This window comes from Triturus cristatus, chromosome 8 (assembly GCF_964204655.1).
Source record: "Triturus cristatus chromosome 8, aTriCri1.1, whole genome shotgun sequence".
NCBI lineage: Eukaryota > Metazoa > Chordata > Amphibia > Caudata > Salamandridae > Triturus > Triturus cristatus.
In genome coordinates, this window is record NC_140591.1 from 98,021,511 (window position 1) to 98,028,106 (window position 6,596).

The 6,596-nt window shown below is 46.0% G+C and overlaps 1 long non-coding RNA gene across 1 annotated transcript in view; it reads right to left on the bottom strand.

Annotated features, from left to right (window-relative positions):
- The window catches only part of LOC146801626 (uncharacterized), a 56,166-nt gene extending 50,161 nt beyond the window's left edge, over positions 1-6,005 (bottom strand). Inside the window, exon 1 of the long non-coding RNA XR_014968057.1 lies at positions 5,782-6,005. This is a non-coding gene — a long non-coding RNA (uncharacterized LOC146801626). The remainder of the gene's footprint in view (positions 1-5,781) is intronic.
- Between the last annotated feature and the right edge of the window lie 591 nt (positions 6,006-6,596).

A 6,596-nucleotide genomic window follows, 5' to 3' on the forward strand; every position in this document is an offset into this window, starting at 1 on the left:
GAGCAGGGTATACGTCTCATAATCTATCTCGACGATATCCTGATTATGGCTCCCTCGGCGCATCTAGCATCCCTTCATCTTCAGATAACGATGTCCCTGCTGGAGAATCTAGGCTTTGTAGTGAATAAGGAGAAATCGGTACTCACTCCGACGCAATCCCTGGAGTTCTTGGGGTTTGTGATCAATACGCAGTCAGCCCAGTTGCTTATGCCCAAGCAGAAACTCAGGGACCTGAAGAAGGAACTGAGAAAGACTCTGGACACGCAAGTGATGTCACTAAGGGCGATCGCTCATCTGGTGGGCCTACTGGCCTCGTCCATACAAGCGATATTTATTTATTTATTTATTTTATGGTTTATAACGCGCTAGAATCGACTCTATTAAGAGTATCTCTGCGCACAGACGGAAAATAGGAAGAAGAAAAGAGGAAGGCCGTAAAAAGAGACATCAACAGCAGCAGAGAGTGTGTCCTTCAAGTTTGTTAAAATAAGAAAGTTTTAAGTTTTTTCCTAAAATTTAAATGTTCTGGGCATTGCCTAAGTTCAAGAGGAAGAGTATTCCATAGAGTAGATCCGATAACCGAAAATGCTTTACCACCTTGTCTGACCTTCTTTGTAATCGGTATTTTCAGTAGAAGTTGGCTACTTGACCTAAGTGAGCGGATAGGGTTGTAAGGAATAAATTTATCCATCCAATAGGGGGGTCCACATCCATGGAGGCTCTTATGGATCAGACAGTACATATTCCCGGGTCCTTTAAACTATCGAGCCCTACAGCTTCTGAAAATCAGACACCTCCAGAAGGGCCTCTCTTATTCAGACCTAGGCCCGCTCACGGAGGAAAACCGAGTGGAAATTCAATGGTGGTTGACCCACGTGGATGCATGGAACGGTCGGGCGATCTTCGGGTCTCACCCGAGTTGATCATAGAGTCGGATGCCAGCAGGTCGGGCTGGGGAGCCCGCTGCGGAGAGGTGACTACGGGGGGCAGGTGGTCTCTCCAGGAGTTGGAACTTCATATCAATTGTCTGAAGCTCCTGGCGGGCTCATTTGCGATTCGCACTCTCTTCCCCAGGAAGGTTTCATGTTGTATTCTGTTGCGAATGGACAACATATCAGCTATACGCTATATCAACAAACTGGGGGGTACCAGATCCCCGATGTTGGCGGAGATCGCCAAAGACTTTTGGCATTATTGCCTAGCGCATCAGATATCGGTGATTGAGGAATACCTTCCGGGGCGAGACAATGCTGTGGCACATTGGCACTCACGCCATTTGAAGGATTACAGCGATTGGGAGCTTCATCCACCCCTGTTTCACCAGATCCAATCTCTGTGGGGTCCATTCCACACAGATCTTTTTGCCTCCAGACTGAACTTTCAGTTGGAGGCGTTCTTCAGCTGGAGACCAGACCCCTTAGCGAAGGCAACGGATGCATTCACTCAGGATTGGTCCCTGAGTCTTCATTACGCATTTCCCCCATTTGTTCTGATACCCAGGGTGGCGAATCAGGTTTCTCGGCAAGAAGCGGAGATTGTGCTGATTACTTCGATTTGGAAATCCCAGCCATGGTTCCCAATTCTCCTAGAAATGGCAGGCGATTGCCCGCTTCACCTGCCATGCTTCCCTCGGATGCTCCAGGACTCTCAGGGAGAGCTCCACCCGCTAGTTCTGGCGGGTCAGCTATCCCTGATGGCCTGGAGGCTTTCCGGCAACAGTGGTCGTTGCCAGGAATTTCGGAGCAAGCTTCCAGTTTTATACAACAAACCTGGGCTCCTTTAACCAGAAAGCGATACGGGTCTGCCTGGAATGCTTGGTTGGGTTGGTGCTTGGAGAAACACCTGGATCCCGTGGAAGCAGATCTCTCTCACATATTGAATTTTCTCTCTCAGAAGGCTGCTGAGGGTTTATCATATCGATCAGTGAACAACTTTCGGTCAGCCATTTCAGCTGGTCACTCTCAACTGGATGGCAAGCCTGTGGGCATGCATCCGGTGGTGTGCAAGCTTTTAAAAGGAATTCGGGTAGCCAATCCACCTAAGGCTAAGTATTCTTCCTTATGGGATGTTTCAAAAGTTTTGAATCTGTTTGATGCATGGCCTAATAATGAGTTACTGTCTCGTAAGCAATTGTCGGCTAAATTAGCTATGTTATTATGTTTATCCTCCTGCCGCAGGGTCTCGGATGTTAAAGTACCTGATTTAGAGGGTAGGATTTTTTCACCTGAAGGTGTGTCTTTTGTTATTACTGCTCGTCCCAAGACCTTTTCCAGATATATTGATTATAATACGTTTCCTTTAAATGATAAACTTTGTGTGGTCAGATGTCTCAAGACATATGAGGATTGTACTCGACCACTTCGCCCTGCTGGTTGTTCCAGGTTACTTATTGCTTTACAGAAACCGTTTAAACATGTTACTTCCGCTACTATTGCCAGGTGGCTGAGATTTGTCATGTCAAAGGCTGGTGTTGACATTAACTTGTTTGGGGCACATTCAGTTAGAGGTGCTATGGCCTCCAAATCATTCATGCTTGGTACCAGTTTACACGATATCATGAAAGCTTCAGACTGGTCGTCCAGTTCTACTTTCAAACAATTTTATTATAAACCTGTGGGCGATGTAGCTTCAGTTGTGTTGGATAAGCGTTAAACTATCATAACCTGAAGCCTCCGGTCCTGTAATAGAATAAAAAATTAGCCAGCATTCGCACCAAGAATTTTCAATTCTATTAAGGACACGGAGGCGAAGATTATCCCGCCCAGGTAAAAACAAAACTGCTATTATGTATCATAATGTCTTGTTTACCCACCCTGCTTTACCAGTTGATGACAATTATTACGGGTATGTAATTTTATTTCAGGCGCTGACCAGAAAGGGGAATAGACCATGGTCTTAGGAGATGTGGGCTCTGCGATCTGCAATTTCAAGTTCTGCAGTTCCTGTTGGTTCAGCATTCTACGTGGTGATGGATACATTATCGTTTTTTCTTGGACTGTTAATTATAGACTTGGACTCTGCTTGTTGGGCAAAGAAAGAGGAGGTGTTCCGGTTTAAAGACTGTTATATAGGGCTAGTCTCTATGGTTATTTCACACTAAGCATTCTGGGAATGTTGTGTTTACTAGTGTTATAAATGATCTTATTGGCTGCTGTTTGTTTGCAGTAAATGAAAGAGAAAGCATAATCTTCGCCTCCGTGTCCTTAATAGAATTGAAAATTCTTGGCGCAAATCCTAGCTAATTTTTTTTTCATTGATAGGTGCTAAAACTTAACCCGTTACGGGGGGTCTTTTGACCAAATAGCCCAATCTGTATGTCTACATACTAGACCTGTCTTTTCAGGGCCCAATCTTTTCATATCAGAAAGAACAGAACATATAACATAGCTTTATTGAAACATAGTCGTACACGTTCTTTTGTGATGAGATGTATGTGTGAAAAAAACAGCAGTTTACTGGAGATCCACGGAGCTTCTTTACTTTGATTACTCCAGAATACTTCTAGAATTACAGAAAAATGTCTCAATCAGTTCAAACCGCTTTGCAATTATATTTCTATTGAATTTTTACGAGAAAATTAGGCGAAATGATTTATTGATATCCAGTGCGTGATAAAACAATCGCTTGGAAAAGGACAGATACAAAATGTATGTTCACTGCTTATGGAAAACTATCATTCGCTGTGGTGGCTGTTAGGGTCACGCATGCAATGCATGATGGGTATGCCGGATTCACCATCTTCTTTTTAGGTCTCGGGACCATCCGGTCGGCAGACCGGAAGTCCGGAGATTTAATGTCTTTGAGAAGAGGGGCTTGCACCCGCCCCTCTTCTCTCCTGTTCTCCATTGGCTGGCCTCTTAAATGCTGGCCAGCCACTGGAGAAGAGGTCCAGTCACTCCGAATATGCCCCGTCCTTTTCGGATCGGGGGGCGTGTTTTTTGCGAGAAGTCTCAGGGAGGAGACAACAGCAAAACACGCCCCCGAATCCGAAAAGGACGCTACGTTTCTCCGAGGCAGTTCTTCTCAGCCTCGGAGAAAGGCGGTGGTGTCTTCTGGTGCCCTAGCTTGAAAACAGACTCCGTGTCACTGAAAGCCTGTAGTGTTCTGTCCTTTTTTTTTAAAAAGATTCTACATTATACATATCCCTTTTTGAAACCCAGGAGTTTACTTTAGTGAGCCCTTACTGTCATTGTATTGGTTTTACGTTACATTTGATGGTTTTATCCATTTACTGAACACTGAAATATCACTTTTTTTGTTGAAGATTTATATCGCGCTAGCTCGACCCGAAGGTTTTGGAGCCCTTTACATGAGCACCAGTTATGTCACACAAAAACGAATAAATTTTTGGTAGGCACAGGGAGGAGATTAAGTGACTTGCCCAGAATGCTGAGCCGACGCCGAGAATGGAAACCGACCCCCCAGCACCAAAGTCAACAGCGCTGATCGTCACGCCACATCCTCTCCCCATTTCACACCAGTGTTGGGCAGAGGCACTACAGGGAAACGAAACTCTGCTGATGCTTAACGCTGCTGCCTGCCATAGGCTAAGAAGCCTGGATTCCATGAACAGATGCAGCCATTGAGGTGCGAGGAGCGGTGGTTTCCCTAACCACAGTGACTGCACTGGTATGCTGGGATTTCCCCTGGTTGGCTGAGGCCAGCTTTTGGTTGTTTACAGCCTACAGTGTCCTCGAGCAAGTCGAATAAAAATCAAACCCCCTCCCACCCTCCCCTTGGATGTGCTTGAAGGAAATGGTTTTTTTTTTTTTCTACAGGGCGAGCGAGTCTGTGCTGGAAAACAACGTGCCACGGTATTTTTTCTGACCGGTACTTTTGATTCAGTGATTAACCGCATGATTCATAAATAATTACGAGTTGTTGCAAGCACCCTCCCCGCCCTCCCCACTCCCTGTGAAACCCAGGAGTTTACTTTAGTGAGCCCTTAGTGTCATTGTATTGGTTTTATTTTTTATCCATTTACTGAACACTGAAATATCACTTTTTTTGTTGAAGATTTATATCGCGCTAGCTCGACCCGAAGGTTTGGGAGCCCTTTACATGAGCACCAGTTATGTCACACTAAAACGAATACATTTTTGGTAGGCACAGGGAGGAGATTAAGTGATTTGCCCAGAATGCTGAGCCGACGCCGAGAATGGAAACCGACCCCCCAGCACCAAAATCAACAGCGCTGATCGTCACGCCACATCCTCTCCCCATTTCACACCAGTGTTGGGCAGAGGCACTGCAGGGAAACGAAACTCTGCCTACGATCACACGTTTTCAGGCATGTCCTCTGACCTGGCACGCGTGTTCTCTAAATACAGCTGACTGGCTCTCACGCATGCCTTTATATAGCACCTAAGCCTTTCAGAATAAAAGCGATGTAAATGCAGGTTTATTATTCATGCAATATAATTAGTGCTAATTCTTCCCATTTCGGAGGATTACATACTTTGAAATCCAACGTGCAGATGTGCGGCCCCGCATTTTACAAATGTTGACACCTTAAGCCACCCAGGTTTGGAGGGGGGGGGCATTCTGAAGCTCGTAGTATCTTTGAGTAAAGGCTAAAAGAATTCGATCTAAGAATTTCATTGGTTTTTGGCTAAAAAACCAAACCTTACGAAACGTTTCACTTATGACGTGGAGTCAATTGGCAGCTGTGGTTGAGGTGACTCCTACCACAATTTAAAAGGGTTCTCCCACGGGCTGGGTGGAAGGGTTAGGCATAAACACATTTCCTTTCCGTTCAATGCAGAGCTCTTGTTTACTGACCTCCGCTTCTTTCGAAAGGGGGCTGGCGCTTGCACCCGTCGCATCTTGTAAACAATGCAGGGAGGAGCCTAGAAGGGGCCGATTTTCTGCAGATGTGGTGGGACAGCGGCAGTGATATCCTCACGTTATCGTAACTCTTCGCTTTTGTAACAGATGTGGCACGATGTATTGAGGGGGCCTGAGACCAGCGAGTCACCTCCTAGCTGGTAAGATAGTACAAAGTGGTAAAATGCCCGGCGCTGGCTTCCTTTGCTATTTGACGACTTGCTAGTTAACCCCTTCAGTGCCCGCCCCTTTCCCCGCCCAGTGCCGGCCGTTGCATTAGCGGGCGGGGTCTATGACGAGCTGGACTTGTCATGGGCACAGCGCCACCGCGGCCCATGACGAGTCCAGCTCGTCATGGGCACTGAAGGGGTTAATGTTCCCCCATGACCCTCCAGCTGGTCCGACATAATTGCCAGGCCTACTTTGGGGTTCCAGTTCGGCCCTGTTGTTGAGTATCCTACCCAGGGCTTTAAGTGGGATAAAAAAACATGGGTGGGGGTGGGGGACGGTGTTGCGCCGGGTCGATACGAATTGTATTTTGCTGTCTCTTTTGTCATTGCAACCAGGCATATTGATACAGCAAGTAACATGCTACCTACAACAAGTTAGGACTATTGGCTTTGTCAATCGTTGTTAGTTGCATAAGATAAATTAGCAGTAACTGTGGCTTGTATATAATATTGAGAAAGCATCCACTTGAAGCCCTAGTGACACCACGACAATGTTACTGCTCCTGAGTTTCAAAAAGAGACAACAATATAATCATGCAG